This window comes from Chlorocebus sabaeus, chromosome 12 (assembly GCF_047675955.1).
Source record: "Chlorocebus sabaeus isolate Y175 chromosome 12, mChlSab1.0.hap1, whole genome shotgun sequence".
Classification (NCBI taxonomy): domain Eukaryota; kingdom Metazoa; phylum Chordata; class Mammalia; order Primates; family Cercopithecidae; genus Chlorocebus; species Chlorocebus sabaeus.
The window spans coordinates 69,456,235-69,472,824 of record NC_132915.1 but is presented as its reverse complement, the minus strand read 5'-3'; the positions used below and the strand labels follow the sequence as shown (position 1 = coordinate 69,472,824).

At 37.7% G+C, this 16,590-nt stretch overlaps 1 long non-coding RNA gene across 3 annotated transcripts in view; it reads left to right on the top strand.

Moving 5' to 3' along the window:
* Positions 1 to 16,590, top strand: part of LOC119618568 (uncharacterized) — a 294,660-nt gene that overhangs the window by 268,034 nt on the left and 10,036 nt on the right. For 2 of the 3 annotated variants that reach the window (XR_012094843.1, XR_012094842.1), the window contains exon 3: positions 2,318 to 2,538. This is a non-coding gene — a long non-coding RNA (uncharacterized lncRNA). Of the gene's footprint in view, positions 1 to 2,317; positions 2,539 to 16,590 lie in introns of those variants that run through there. The other variant, XR_012094844.1, reaches the window with a different exon arrangement.

Here is a 16,590-nt window from a genome sequence, read left to right as displayed (position 1 = left end):
GTATTTGTCTTTTGGTGCCTGACTTATTTCACTTTGCAAGATTTCCTATGTCTGGGGAAGGAAATAGAAATCCAGATCTAGAAAGGACAAAGAGCATCAAATAAGATGAATCCAAAGAACCCCATAAGGAGATACATTATAATCAAATTGCTGACAGTTAAAGACAAAATGAGACTTAACTGTTTAAGCTCCTGCCCAATATTACATTGGGGATCTGGAGTTTAAAAGAAGTCTAATTTCAAAAGTATATTCTCTTTTTGTCTTAACTTTGTGCTTTCTGGATCTGGATTTCTATTTCCTTCCCCAGACTTGAAAAATCTTCAGCCATTATGTCTTTGAATAGGGTCTTTGTTCCTGTCTCTCTCTCCTCCTTTTGAGACTCTGATAATGAGTATATTGTTTCAGTGACTGTGTCCCACAAATTTCTTAAGTTATCTTCACTCTTTAAATCATTATTATTATTATTTGGTTCCTCAGATTGGATAACTTCCAATTACTTGTCTTTGAGTTTACTGTTTCTTTTTCCTGCTGACTCTAGTCTGCTGTTGAACTCTTCTATTGAATTTTTCAGTTTAATTATTGCATTCTTTAGCTCTGATTTGTTTGACACTTTTTAGTGGTTTCTATAACTTTGTTAAAATTCTCAGTTTGTTCATGCATTGCTCTACTGACTTTGCTGAGCATCTTTATTATCGTTCTTTTAAATTTTCTGTTGGGTAAATCATATATCTCCATTCATTAGGGTCTGGTTTCTTGTCCATTTATTTGGAAGTATTTTCCTGTTTATTCATTTTCCTTGACTCTCTGTTAGTTTTTGTACATGAAAGACAGTTTCGTCTCCCAGTTTTGTCAGACTAGCCTCACATAGAAGATGGACCTCATCAATCAGTTCAGTCAGAGATTCTAGGTGCCTCTCAAACCTTCATGCTTATCCAAACCCCTTTCTTCATTCTTAGTGGCCCCCAGAAGATTTGGGTGTGCCAAATCCTATCAGTTTCCCAAGGCAGATGAGATAAAAGCCAGTACTTTGAGATGCAGTTGGAGAAGTTAAATGTTAGATATATATTCCAGTTCTTTCTACACTCAGGAAGAAACTGAGAGCTGGAGTTCATCTCCCACTCACTGCATTAAGCTGGGGAGAGAATCTGTGACGAATGCCTGTGCTGTCATTCAAACCACACCCTCTGATACTAGGGGTATAGCCACTGCACGTGTGTCCACTGAAAAACCACCTCTTTGTTCTTTGCAGTCTAGGAAGGTTCAGGAATGCAGAGTCCCACCAACTCCCAGAGCTCAGTGATTAAAAAGGCATTTCCTGAGATGGGAGCTGTAAAAGTTGGTGCACTTGATGCATGCACAAACTTCTTACAGGGGGAATATGCAGACCTGGATTTATCGCTGAAATGAGCCAGAGAAGAAGATTCAGGAAGTGCCGACACTCCCATTCAAGATCCCAGAGGTCTATTGTTTATCTGCCCCATCAGCTCCCAGATACAGACTAGTTAGAGGTCCAACCCTCAGGCAGCAACTGGAAAAGTGTGCCAACTCCTTTTAGGGAGAAACTAAGAACTGGGCATTTTAGTCTATTCTCTGCACTGAGCCCAGGGGATATAGCTACTAGAAGTGCTCACATGTCCATTAAAATCATCTCTTTGTTCTCTATGATCTACGGAGACTCACAAATCCAGAGCCCTGTCAATTCTCAGAGCTAGGTATTTAAAAAGCCAGTCCCTTGGGTTAGGGCTGTAAAGTTGGGGTAGCATTTATGTGTTCCAAATACTTCAATCCTTAGTAAGAACCTGGGAATTGGGGATTCCTTCCCAATTGTAAGATGTGGTATCTGAGGTGGGGTTTGTACCTAAGTGTGCCTCAGTGTTTCCTATCCATTTTGATGCAGATATTTTCTTAGTTACCTTGTGAGTAGGAGTCTCTCAATCAGTTTCTGGCTCTCTCTCAGAGAAAAGTTAACTGCGTGCAGTCGTTTATTTGGTGCATACAAGAGAGAAAGGAAAGCCAAGAGCCTCTTATTCTGCCATCTCACTGACATCACTCCCAGCAGTGTGATTTGAAAAACATTAAGGACCCTGCCTGCCCCACTACATCCTGCCTACCCAACTTCACTTTTCTGCCATTATCCTTATTCCTATTGCCTGTAACTGGGTAGCAGATGTAGAATCATCTGTTCCAGGATACTCTAGTGATGAGTAACGTGTATCTAGTGTTTTTCATTTTACAAAGCGATTTTTTTCCATCATTATCTCATTTAATCCTCATAGCAATTTCATGGCCTAAGTTCTTTTTTTTTTTTTTTAAACAGAGAAACAGAAGATCAAACTTAAAGTCACAGCAAGTAGGTGGCAGAGTGAAGAGCAGATCCAACAGATTCTCTGAACTCCCGGGTAAGCATGCTTTCAGCACCACCACACACCACAATGGAACAGCCTATCAACTTCTTGGAAACTAAATAATAAAGAGAATGACCTTTGTCTTGAGCCATTCATTGTCTGTCACAGGAGACATGAGATATCATCTTTGGGCAAGGTCTTCGCCCCATTTTATAATTTAAGTAAAACTTTAATGCTGATTTTCTCTGCCTCCTAGTGTTAGTCCTGGCTGCTGGGAAAGGAAAGGAAATGCTTTCACACTTTATAGACAACCTTGGCTACAACCACATCATTTGCTCCATTTTTTTCTGCTAAAAAATAGGAAAAAGCAGATGTAAAGACTTCTCTGTTTCTCTTTAAAGGAAGAAGATAATAGTTGTTTTGCACATTTTAATTTAGCATATTTTAAAGGCTTGAGAATTGATTTTTTTTAATTGGAAGATTTATCTTGGATAAAAAATTGATGTGGGTTGAGCTAAGAATACTTTTTTTGAATATCAGGAGGCAAGGGAGAGGCTCTGGAGAGCTGTTTGTAGACCTCCAGCAACCCTCATAGTCTCTTTGAGACCAGCTGGACACTAAGACCTGGGCCCATTCTGGCATCACAAGCACATGGGCCACAGTCAGACTATGTAATGGAGTGGGATGTGGGTGCAGGATGTCTTTTAACCAGGCCCCCATCTCTACAAAATGAAAGGTCGCATCTGATTTCTCTTAGTCTCCCATTCTCATTTCTTTTTTTTTTTTTTTGAGAGAGGGTCTCGCTTTGTCATCCAGGGTGGAGTGTAGTGGTGTGATCATGGCTCACTGAAGCCTCAACTTCATGGCCTCAAGTGATCCTCCCATCTCAGACTCCCAAGTAGCTAGGTCCACATATGTATGCCACTACACTCAGAGAATTTTTTAATTTTTTTGAGAGATGAAGTATCATTATGTTCTTCTCAGTATTTACTTCTTTTTTTAAAAAATTTAATTTAATTTTTTTTCTTTTCTTTCTTTTTTTTTTTTTTTTTTTTTTTTTTTTGAGACAGGGTCTCACTCTGTCTCCCAGACTGGAGTGCAGTGGCATGATCTCTGCTCACAACAACCTCCGTCTCCCAGGCTCAAGCGATTCTCCTGCCTCAGCCTCCTTAGTAGCTGGGATTACAGGCTCGTGCCACCACACCTGGCTAATTTTTAAATTTTTGGTAGAGACGGGGTTTTACCATGTTGGCCAGGCTGGTCTTGGACTCCTGACCTCAAATGATCCACTTGCCTTGGCCTCCCAAAGTGTTGGGATTACAGGCGTGAGCCACCGCGCCTGGCCAGTACTGACTTCTCTGCCTCTTTCCATTGTGTCCCTGAGTCCTTGCTCCCTGGTGAATAACTCTGTATTCACCTCCTTCTTTCACTGAGATCTGGATGCCCATGTGAACTTCCTGAGTGGAGGCTACTCATTCTCTCTTTCCATGCACCATGGGGCTGGAAAGAGTTTGAAATTAACCCAGATCCTTTTGAATGTTTCTAGGCATTACACTTTCACCTTGTGAGAATTGCTATTTATTTTGAGTTTGATTATATTTGTTTGTATAACCCACAATATCTTCTATATCACTGCCATTGACTTGCATCCCAGTTACTGTTATTCATTTTTTGAAGACTCTGGCAGCTGATTTGTAATCTTTCTCTGTAAGTCCTGCCATCATCGTAGGAAATTTTGATGGCAAGAATTGAAACATGCAATATCCTACTGTCATAATTCTGAAACTTCTTATTTCTAGAGACAATCATCTTGCCTCAATTTAAGTCATATACTCAAGGGCCATTTCCTAAGAGTTGTCCTCTACTCTGGTTTGAATGCACCCCCATACCCCCAGAAAAGCGTGTGCTGGAAACTTAATCCCCAATGCCACAGTGTTAAAAGGTGGGGCCTAATGAGAAATGATTAGGCCATGAGGGCTCTGCCCTCATGAATTGATTAATGCATTCTGCATCAGTGTAGAAGTGGGTTTATTGTCACATGAGTGAGTTCATCATAAAAGGACAAGCTCGGCCCCCTTCTCTCCCTCTCTCTTGCCCTCTCTTTGCTCTACTTTCATGGGATGATGCAGCAAGAAGGCCCTTATCAGACGTGGCCCCTTGCTTTCCAGCCTCCAGAATGGTAAGCCAATACATTTCTGTTCATTATGAAATTATCTAATCTGGGGTATTGTGTTGTAGCAGCACAAAGTACACCAAGATACCTCTGAAGTCTTCAACTTCCCTCTACCTTCTAGTTTTCTCATGCACGTGCTTCCTCTAGGCATTTGGCATTTTCTCAGCCTTTATTCCTTTCCCTCTTTAGACCCCATGATTAAGCATTCTTTTCTTCTTAGCAACTCTGAACCTCTATCACTCTCCTTTAGTTCCACATTCAACTCCCCACACCCCACATTACTAGCAGAAGATTGTGTCTCTTACCCCACTGAGAAGATTATGCCTCTGGTATCATATTTCTCAACTTTCAGCAGCCTAACATTTATTGCCTCTTCTTTTCTCAGTCTCAGAGGATGTGTTTCCTTGATGCCACTTTCTTCTCCCACACCCACACTTATTCTCGCAGTCATCACCTCCTTTTTCTTACATAAAACCTTCTCCCCCATGGCATAAAAATAGTAATTTTTCCCATCCTAAAAAAAACTTTCAAAATACATAACTGCCTTTATGCCATGTTCATCTCTAACAAGGTAACATCCTATCCATATATTTCAGAAGAGTTGCCTACACTCACTGCCTCCACTTTTTCACCTCCCATACACTCCTCAATTGGCTGCAGTTTAGCTTCTTGTCCCAATCATTTCATTAAAACAGATATCACTAAAATCAATAACAGCTTCTGAAGTGCCAATTTCAATAAGTGTTTTTCAGTTTGTATCTTACTGAATCTCTTTCACATTGTTAATTTCTTTCCCTTCTTGAAACTCTGGATTTCCTTGGCACCTGGGACACTAATTCTTCTGATTCTCATAATATCTCACAATTCTATCTCTGGTCCCTTCCAGGCTTCTTTTCCTCTTACAGATTGGAAGTCTCCAAAGTTGCCAACAGTTTCATGTTCTCCTTAAGCGAGCTGTTCCACCTCCATGACTTCTATTAACACCTATAAGTCACTAACTTGAGAGAATCTCTCTTTCATCCACACCTCTTTCTAAGTTTTAGAATTGGGAGTTTTAGAGTTGGGTATTTGCCTTCTAGACCACTCCAGCTCACCCCTCAAACACAACATGGCCCCAGACTAACTCATTCTCCTGAATTTGGTAATTTATTCTTACCTAAGCACCAGGTTAAAGCTTGGAGGATGCTTTATTCTCAACTTCTGTTTTTCCTTTGTCAGCCATATCATATCAACGGCCAGTCATTCCAAATTAAGTCAAGACTCATCTCTCCCTCTCCTGGATTGTTGTAATGACCTTCACACAAGTCTCCCTGCTTTCATTCCTGTTTACTTGCAGTCTATCCTTATAGGATAGTCAGTACAATCTAATAAAATATCAATCTAACCACGCCAAGCTAATTCTTAAAGGATTTAAATAATTGAGTGGTATCTATAGAAAAATGTCTAGACTCTTCACATATAAGGGCTTCTATGATCTAATATCTGTAGATGTCTTTCGCCTCATCTGTCAGTCCTCCCTCTCTTTCTGCTTTGGCAACAAGGAACTGCATGTAGTTCACATTACCTACCACCCCAACCAGACAAGACTGACTACAGATATTTGCTCATGTTCTTCCCCTGCCTGGAATTCATCACCATTTTTCTCTATCTTTTATGTGGCCCAATCCCAGTCATTCTTTAAGACTCAGTTTATAAGCCCTCCTCATGTTCCTTAGCTGATATTTGAGCCTTTCCTCAGAGCTTCCATAACATCCTGTATATTCCTCTGTCAAATTACTTTACACTGTCTTCTCTGTTTATCTTCCCACCACATTGTATGCTTCTTGATATCTCATTCAACTTTCTATTCCTCTTGCCCTTCCTAGTGCCAGATATCTAGAAGGTGCTTTGGACTTGGAATTATAGTAGAGTTCAAATCCTTTTTCTTCCATGCATTGTTCTATGACACACATAAGTCACCTTACCTGTCTGAGCCATGCTTCCTTATCTATAATTAATCTTTTGTTTTTCAAGAAAAAATCTCAAGATCAAATGAGAAAACATATAAATATTCCTTATAAATTATAAAGTACTATGAAAATATTTTATTATATAGAATATGCAGAAAGATATAGATAAAAACATCTCTCATGAATCTTGTACAAATTTTAACAAAACTTCTTATTTATTAAAAAATCTACATAAGCATTTTTATATCAGTGTGTGCTATAGTTTGAATGTTTGTGTCCCTCCAAAATTTATGTTCCTCTAATATAATACTGTTACAAGATGGGGCCTTTTGGGAAGTGGAAGTCATGAGGGTTCCACCTTCATGAATGAGATGAATGAGAGCTGTCTAGTCTTTTGCTCTTCCACTCTTTCACCATGTGAGGACAACTAATTCTTCAATGCAAAACACCAATAAACATCCACAAGCATTAAGAATATTCAGAAAACATGACCTCACAAAATGAACTGAATAAGACACCAGGGACCAGTCTCAGAGAGACAGAGATATGTGACCTTTGAGACAAATAACTGTTTTGAGGAAACTCAAAGAAATTTAAAATAACACAGAGAAAGAATTTAAAATACTATCAGATAAATTTAACAAAGAGATTGAAATAAAGAGAATCTGGCAGAAAATTCTGGAGTTGAAAAATGCAATTGATAAACTGAAGAATGCATCAGAGTTTCCTAATAGCAGAATTTATTCTGCAGAAGAAAGAATCAGTAAGCTTGAAGACAGGCTATTTGAAAACATACAGTCAGAGGACACAAAAGAAAAAGAATAAAAAAGAATGAAGCATGCTTACAAGATCTAGAATATAGTCTCAAAAGTCTCAAAATCTAAGAGTTGTTGACCTTAAAGAGAAGGCAGAGAGAGAGATTGGGGTAGAAAATTTATTCAAAGGGATAATAACAGAGAACTTCCCAAGAGAAGAAAGATATCAATATTGAAGTTCTATTAGATTATAGAATACTAAGCAGATTTAACCTAAAGAAGAGTACCTCAAGTCATTTAATAATTAGACTCCCAAAGGTCAAGGATAAAGAGAGGATCCTAAAAGCAGCAAGAAAGAAGAAACAAATAACATACAATGGAACTCCAATATACTTGGCCGCAGACTTTTCAGTGGAAACCTAACAGGCCTGGAGAGAGTGGCATGATGTATTTAAAGTGCAAAGAAAAAATATCTTATGCTAGAGTAGTGTATCTGGTGAAAATATCCTTCAAACATGAGAGAGAAATACTTTTCCAGACAAACCAAATCCAAGGGTTTTCATCAACACCAGACCTGTCCTACATGAAATGCTAAAAGGAGTTCTTCAACCTGAAAGGAAAAGATGTTAATGATGAATAAGAAATCATCTGAAGGTACAAAACTCACTGGTAATAGTAAGTACAAAGAAAAGCAGAGAATGTTATAACACTAATTGTGGTTTGCAAGCTACTCATATCCTAGGTAGAAAGATGAAAAGATGAACTGGATCAAAATAATAACTACAACAACTTTTCAAGACATAGCCAGTACAACAAAATATAAATAGAAGCAACAAAAAGTTAAAAAGTGGGGGAAGGAAGTTAAAGTGTAGAGTTTTCTCTTTGTTTGTTTGTTTATGCAATCAGTGTTAACTTGTCATCGGTTTAAAATAATGGGTTATAAGAAATCATTTGCAAGCCACATGAAGAGACATAAAATGGATACATGAAAACTAAAAAGCAAGAAATTAAAACATACCACCAGAGAAAATCACCTTCACTAAAAGGAATACAGGAAGGAAGGAAGAGAAGACCACAAAACAACCAGAAAACAAGTCAAAAAATGGCAGGAGTAAGGACTTACTTATTAATAATAATATTGAATGTAAATGGACTAAACTCTCCAATTAAAAGACATACAGTGGCTTAATGAATAAAAAACAAGACCCAATGATCTGTTGCCTACAAGAAATATGCTTCACCTATAAAGACACACATAGACTGAAAATAAAGGGATGGAAAAATATATTCCATGCCAAAAGAAACAAAAAAAGAGCAGCAGTAACTTTACTGTATCAGACAAAATAAATTTCAAGACAAAAACTATAAAGAGAAACAAAGAAGGTCATTATACAATGATAAACAGGTAAATTTAGCAAGAAGATAGAACAATTGTAAATATATATATGCACCCAAAACTGGATCACTCCGCTAGATAAAGCAAATATTATTAGAGATAAGTAGATAGACCCTGAATGCAATAATAGCTAGATGCTTCAACACCCCGCTTTCAGTACTGGACAGATCATCCAGAGAGAAAACCAACAAAGACACATCGAACTTAATATGCACCATAGACCAAATGGACCTAGTAGATATTTACAGAATATTTCATCCAATGGCTACTAAATACACATACTTTTACTCAGCACATGAATCTTAAGTAATTAAGAAATTTTAAAAATTAACACAACATACTAAAACCTATGGGATACAGTGAAAGCATTACTAAGAGGGAAGCTTATAGGTATAAATGCCTACCTCAAAAAAACAGAAAACTTCAAATAAACAACCCAATGATATGTCTTAAAGAACTAGAAAAGCAAGAGCAAACCAATCCCAAAATTAGTCAAAGAAATGAAATAATAAAAATAGGAGCAAAAATAAATAAAATTAAAATGAATAAAGCAATATAAAAGATTGACAAAATGAAAAGTTGTTTCTTGAAAAGATAAACAAAATCATCAAACCTTTAGCCAGACTAAGAAAAAAAAAGAGAAGACCAAAATCAGTAAGATTAGAGATGCAGAGATGAAAAAGAAGACATTACAACCAATACCACAGAAATTCAGAGGATTATTAGAGGCTGCTGTGAGCAACTATACGCCAATAAATTGGAAAACCTAGAAGAAATGGATAAATTCCTACCAAGATTGAACTATGAAGAAATCTAAAACCTGAATAGACCAATAACAAGTAATGAGAGCAAAGCTGTAATAAAATGTCTCCCAGCAAAGAAAGCCCAGGACCTGATGATTTCACTGTTGAGTTTTACCAGATATTTACAGAAGAACTAATACTGATTCATTCAAACTATTCTGAAAAATAGAGGAGAAGGAAATACTTCCAAATGTATTCTACAAGGCTGATATTACACTGATACTAAAGCCAAATGAAGACACATTAAAAAAAAGAAAAGAAAACTGCAGGCCAATATCCCTGGATGAACACTGATGCAAAAAATCCTCAACAAAATACTAGCAAACAAAATTCAACAATTCATTAGAAAGATCATTCATCATAACCAAATGGGATTTATCCCAGGGATATAAGGATGATTCAACAAATGCAAGTCAATCAATGTGATATATCTTATCAACAGAATGAAGGACAAAACCCATGTGATAATTTCAATTGATGCTGAGAAAGCATTTGATAAATTTTAACATCCCTTCATGATAAAAACCCTAAAAAAATGGGGGAATAGAAGGAACATACCTTACCATAATAAAAGCCATATGTGACAGACCCACAGCTAGAATTATACTGAATGGGGAAAAATTGAAAGCCTTTCCTCTAAGATCTGGGACAAGATAAAGATACCCACTTTCACCAGTTATTCAATGTAGTACTGTAAGTCCTCGCTAGAGCAATCAAACAAGAGAGAAATAAAGGGCATCCAAACCGGAAAGGAAGAAGTCAGATTATTCTTGTTTGCAGATGATATGATCTTGTATTTGGAAAAAACTAATGACTACACCAAAATGCTATTAGAAATGATAAACAAATTCAATAAAGTTGCAGAATAAAAAATCAATGTACAAAAATCAGTAGCATTTCTATATGCCAACAGTGGGCAATCTGAAAAAGAAATCAAGAAATTAATCCCAGTTACAATAGCTACAAATAAAATAAAATACTTAGCAATTAATCAAAGAAGAGGATTTCTACAATGAAAACTATAAAATATATTGAGAGAAATCGAAAAGGACATAATAAAATGGAAAAATATTTCATGTTCATAGATTAGACAGGTTAATATTGTTAAAATATCCAAAATACCTAAAGCAATCTATAGATTCAAAGTAATTCCTATCAAAATATCAATGACATCCTTCATAGAAATGGAAAAAACAATCCTAAATTTATATGGCCACAAAAGACCCAGAATGGACAAAGCTATCCTGAGTAAAAAGAACAGAATTGGAGGAATCATGTTGCCTGACTTCAAATTATATTACAGAGCTATAGTAACCAAAATGTCATGCTACTGGCATACAAATAGACGCATAGACTAATGGAACAGAATAGAGAACCAAAAAATAAATCAATTCATCTACAGTGAACTCATTTCCAACAAAGGTGCTAAGAAAATGCATTGAGGAAAGGAGAGTCTCTTTAATAAATGGTGCTGGAAAAACTGTATATCCATATGCAGAAGAATGAAACTAGAATATCTCTTGCTATATAAAAAATCAAATCAAAATGGATTAAAAACTTAAATCTAAGTCCTCAAACTATGAAACCACTAACAGAAAACTTTGGGGAGACTCTCCAGGAAAGTGGTCTGGGTAAAGACTTCTTGAGTAATACCCCACAAGCACAGGCAACCAAAGCAAAAATGGACAAATGGGATTACCTCAAGTTAAAAAGCTTCTGCACAGCAAAGGAAACCATCAACAAAGTGAAGAGACAACCCGTAGAATGGGAGAAAACATTTGCAAATTACCTATCTGACAAGGGATTAATAATCAGAGTATATAAAGAGCTCAAACAACTCTATAGGAAAAAAATATAATAGTCTGATTGAAAATGGGCAAAAGATCTGAATAGACACTTCTCAAACAAAAACATACAAATGGCAAACAGATATACAAAAAGGTGCTCAACACCATTGATCATCAGAGAAATGCAAATCTGAACTACAATGAGATATCATCTTACCCCAGTTGAAATGGCTTTTATCCAAAAGACAGGTAATAACAAATGATGCTAAGAATGTGGAGAAAAGGGAACCCACATACACTGTTGGTAGGAATGCAAATTAGTACAACCACTCTAGAGAACAGTTTGGAGGTTCCTCAAAAAACTAAAAATAAAACTACCATACAATCCAGCAACCCCACTGCTAGATATATACCCCCCAAAAAAAGGGAATTAGTAAATATCAAAGTGGTATCTGCACTACTATGTTTATTGCAGGACTATTCACAATAGCCAAGATTTGGAAGCATCCTAAGTGTCTATCAGCAGATGAATGGATGAAGGAAATGTGGTACATATTCACAATGGAGTACTATTCAGCCATAAAAAAGAATGAGATCCTGTCATTTGCAACAACATGGATGGAACCGGAGGTCATTATGTTACGTGAAATGAGTCAGGCACGGAAAGACAAACTTTGTATGTTCTGACTTATTTGTGGGAGCTAAAAATTAAAACAGTTGAACTCATGGAGATAGTATAGTAATGGTTACCAGAGGCTGGGAAGGGTAGTGGAGGAGTGGGGGGAAAGTGGGGCTGGTCAATGAGTCCAAAAACAAAATAGAAAGAATAAATAAGTTATAGTGTTTGATGGCACAACAGGATGGCTATAGTCAATAATAGTTGTATTTTAAAGTAACTTAAAGAGTATTATTGGATTGTTTGTAACACAAAGGTTACGCTTGAGGTGATGGGTGCCCCACTTACCCTGATATGATTATTATTCATTGTATACCTGTATCAAAATATCTCATGTGCCACGTAAATGTATACACCTACTATGTAACCACAAAAATTAGAAATTAAAAAAGAAGAGAAATACTATTAATCAATAAATAAGATTCAATAACAGATAAGTATACCATTTTCCTTAAACCTTGCTTTACAAAAAGGCAATAGGAAGTCACTGAAGGTTTTGGAGTAGGAAATTGACATAATTAAAGTGGCGTTTAAAATTTTTTAAAGAAGATAGGAAAAGAAAAGAAAAAGTGCTTTCAGGATAGAATATCAAGAGTGCAGCCAAGAGACCCTTTTGTTAAGAATATTAATATGGCTAGAAGGAAGTCAGATGCTGTTCATCAAAATAATAGAAGAATGACCCTGAAGATATTTTAGAAATCTTTAAGGCTGGTATTCTTATCATAGGTCCAGAGTGCCAGGGATTTGAGGTCAGTTTCAAGGGAAGGACTGAGGATGCCCACGGGACCTAAGGGCTCACTGTCCAAGGATGCTTCATGTTTCTTTCCATGCATTCCAGCACAGGGGTCCTCAGCCAGCCCAGATATGTTTGCAATGATACAGTGTGATGTGCCATCTTATTCCCACCCCACCCCAAGAAAGACACAGGCCGTAAACCTTGGTGTTGTCCATATAGTGCAAACTCTGCAGGCACATGGAATGTAAGAGCTGTGGGGACAGGGCCACCACAGAGTCTCCACTGAGGCAATGTCTACTGGAGCCATGGGGTAAGGCTACCCCTGCCACTCCAGACTTAGAGCTGCCAGCATGCAGTTCCAGACGGGGAGAGGTGTAGCAGGGACTGCTCCCAGCAAAGCTACCGGGGCAGGTTGCTTGGAGCTTCCAGAGCCCAACCCCTGCCCCAGTGTGTTTGGAAGATGGAATATGAAGTCAAAGAAAATTATTCTCCAGCCTTAAAATTTTAACGTCGTTTGTCTTGTTGGGTTTTGGACTTTCTCGGGACTTGCTACCCATTTCTTCTTCGCTGTTTTTCCTTTTTGCAATGGGAATGTCTATTCTATGCCATTCCACCACGTATTCAGAAGCACATAACTTGGTTGATTTCACAGGCTCACAGCTGGAGGGTGAATTTGCCTCGGGATGAATTGTGTCTTGAGTTGCACCCATATCAGATTTAGAAGAGTTTGGACTTCAACTTTAAAGTTGATACTGAAATAAGTTAAGACTTTTGGGGCTATTTGGTTGGAATGAATGTGTTTTATCTGTGAGAAGGACATGAATTTTTTGAAGGAGGCAGGGGCAGAATGCTATGATTTGAATGTTTGTTTCCTTCCAAAATTAATGTTGAAACTTAATCCCTAATGCAATAGTATTAAGATATGGGGCCTTTTAGGAAATGACTAAGTTGTGAGAGCTCTGCCCTCATGAATGTGATTAATGCCCTTATAAAAGAGGCTTTGGAGAGCTGCCTGTTTTTATTCTTCAACCCCTCCCCATGTGAGGATATCTATACGTCACCATCTATGAGGAATGGGCCTCATCAAACACCAAATCTGCCAGTGCCTTGATCTTGGGCTTCCCAGCTCCAGAACTCTGAGGAAATATGTTTCTTTTTTTTTATGATACTTTATGTTCTAGGGTACATGTGCACAACGTGCAGGTTTGTTTCATATGTATACATGTGCCATGTTGGTGTGCTGCACCCATTAACTCATCATTTACATTAGGTATATCTCCTAATGCTATCCCTCCCCCCTCCCCCCACCTCATGACAGGCCCTGGTGTGTGATGTTCCCCTTCCTGTGTCCAAGTGTTCTCATTGTTCAATTTCCACCTATGAGTGAGAACATGTGGTGTTTGGTTTTCTGTTCTTGCGATAGTTTGCTGAGAATGATGGTTTCCAGCTGCATCCGTGTCCCTACAAGGGACATGAACTCATCCTTTTTTATGGTCACATAGTATTCCATGGTGTATACAGACACTTCTCAAAAGAAGACATTTATGCAGCCAACAGACACATGAAAAAATGCTCATCATCACTGGCCATCAGAGAAATGCAAATCAAAACCACAATGAGATACCATCTCACACCAGTTACAATGGCGATCATTAAAAAGTCAGGAAATAACAGGTGCTGGAGAGAAGGTGGAGAAATAGGAACACTTTTACACTGTTGGTGGGACTGTAAACTAGTTCAACCATTGTGGAAGACAGTATGACGATTCCTCAAGGATCTAGAACTAGAAATCCCATTTGACCCAGCCATCCCATTAGTGGGTATATACCCAAAGGATTACAAATCATGCTGCTATAAAGACACATGCACATGTATTTTTATTGTGGCACTATTTACAATAACAAAGACTTGGAACCAACCCAAATGTCCATCAGTGAAAGACTGGATTGAGGAAATATATTTCTATTATTGATGCATTACCCGGTCTCAGGCATTTTGTTATAGCAGCATGAACAAACTGAGATAGTATGGTAGTTTGCAAAGTATAGCAAGAGGATGATCTGTTTGTTCAGAAGCCTAGTCAATACTCATAGAGGCACTAGAATTAAACCATGAAAATAATCAGCTAATATCATTTAATAGCTATGACAAGAACATGATTTTAGCTTTAACGTCATCAGGACATGCACCTTCAGAGAATCTTAAAAAAATCCATAGCATCACATCATTTTTCCTGTGCCTCCAGATTGCTCTTTCTACTCAACTCCTTCAGCAAGCACATTTTATACATTTCTCAATTCCATGTGAAAATCAGGCTGTGGAGAAGAGATTCAGATGAGATTTCACAAACCATCCTGATTTTCCTTAAGTGGATACATGTCACTTATCCAATTCTTCCTCTATTACTTGTCAAGAGAGTAGGAAAAACAGTTCCATTCTATAAGGATAATTCCTGATTCAGATAAATGGAAATTAGAAGCAAATAATTACATGATCACCAGAAGTGATCACTTCTGATGATTTAAATCTTATAGAAAATTGGAGTTAGAAAATTCCTCATTCCAGATTGTGCAACAAAGAGCCTCAAGGAACTAAAAGCACTAAGGCAAGAGTAACATAATCATTTGCTCTTCATGGTGGAGGGGGAAGTGAAGGAGCTTCCAGAACAGGGAAAATTATTTAGGGTGGAGATGCAAGGCCTGGGCTTTGGAGATGAAGACCTGGCTCTGTCATCTACTGAATGGGTAAGCTGTGGCAGGTTATTTAATCTTTCTGGGCCTCAGTTTCCTCACTTGTCATATGGGGATCAATCACAAGATATATCTCATGGAGATGTGTTTTGTGTGTGTGTGTGTGTGTGAGATATGTATGTATCTATGTTTCTATATATGTTACATATATTGCTATATATAAAAAACATAGAGAGAGAGCTAGTGAGCTAGTGCACCTGCATGCTTGGCCTGTATTCAATAAATAATCAATATCTATGATTTATTGAATAAATAAATCAAGAAGTTGAATTCATTTGAAGAGAAATGAAAGTGCAGGGGAATAAAGGAAGACTGTAAAGTTATGTTGGAACCAGATTATGCAGCTCTTGACTTCTAGGTTACAATGTTAAGGTTTTGTTTAGACAATGGGAAGCCTTCAAAGATTTTTGAGTGGGAGCATGACACAATTACAGATGTGGTTTTTGAAGATTGATCTGGAAGCAGTGTATGGAGCGAGCTTTCAGGGAAATATCAGGAGGTAGAAAAACCAGATAGGAAGCTAGTGTTTTGGTTCATAAGACCTAATGAAGTCTCACCTGCAGCAGTGTTAACTGGGTTGAAGAAGAGGGATATTGTTGAGATACAACTGGCAAGAAGGAGTTAAAGATAGTTCCTGCATTTCACACCTTTGTGACTGGGAGCATGATGGTGATCTTTATTTTAGCAATGGGAAGCATAGGCAGGGAAGTGAGTTTAAGAGGGTCTATAATTTAATGTTGCATCTAGGTATTTCAGAGGGTACAGAAATAGAAATATCTGAAAGGCATTTGGGTATAATAACTCTCTAGTGCTCTGACTATGATCAATATTTTGGTATACTTCTTCAGATTATTAGTTCCTATTTCAGAACCCTCTGCTTTATTTGTTTAAAAATGCAATCAGTAGGCATGTAGGATTCACCCACAGAAACACTCTTTATAGCAAACCTGGCTGGAATGCATTTCTTCTATTAAGTGACTCTTTAAGAATTCTCAGTTCACTGCTGTGCTACCCAAGTTAATCACATTTGTTTCCTGCTAGAAAGATGTTTGAATTCAACCAAGAGCCCGTGCAAACTCCTGTTTTCCTAGAGTTCCTGTGTTCTACTTCCCACCCAAACTGGCTGAAAACATGAACAAATCTAATTCTCGTACAACTGTGTTGAACAGTCTGCTCCTTCATTCTCCTTATCAAAGAACTCACCCTGGCTGCAGAGGCCA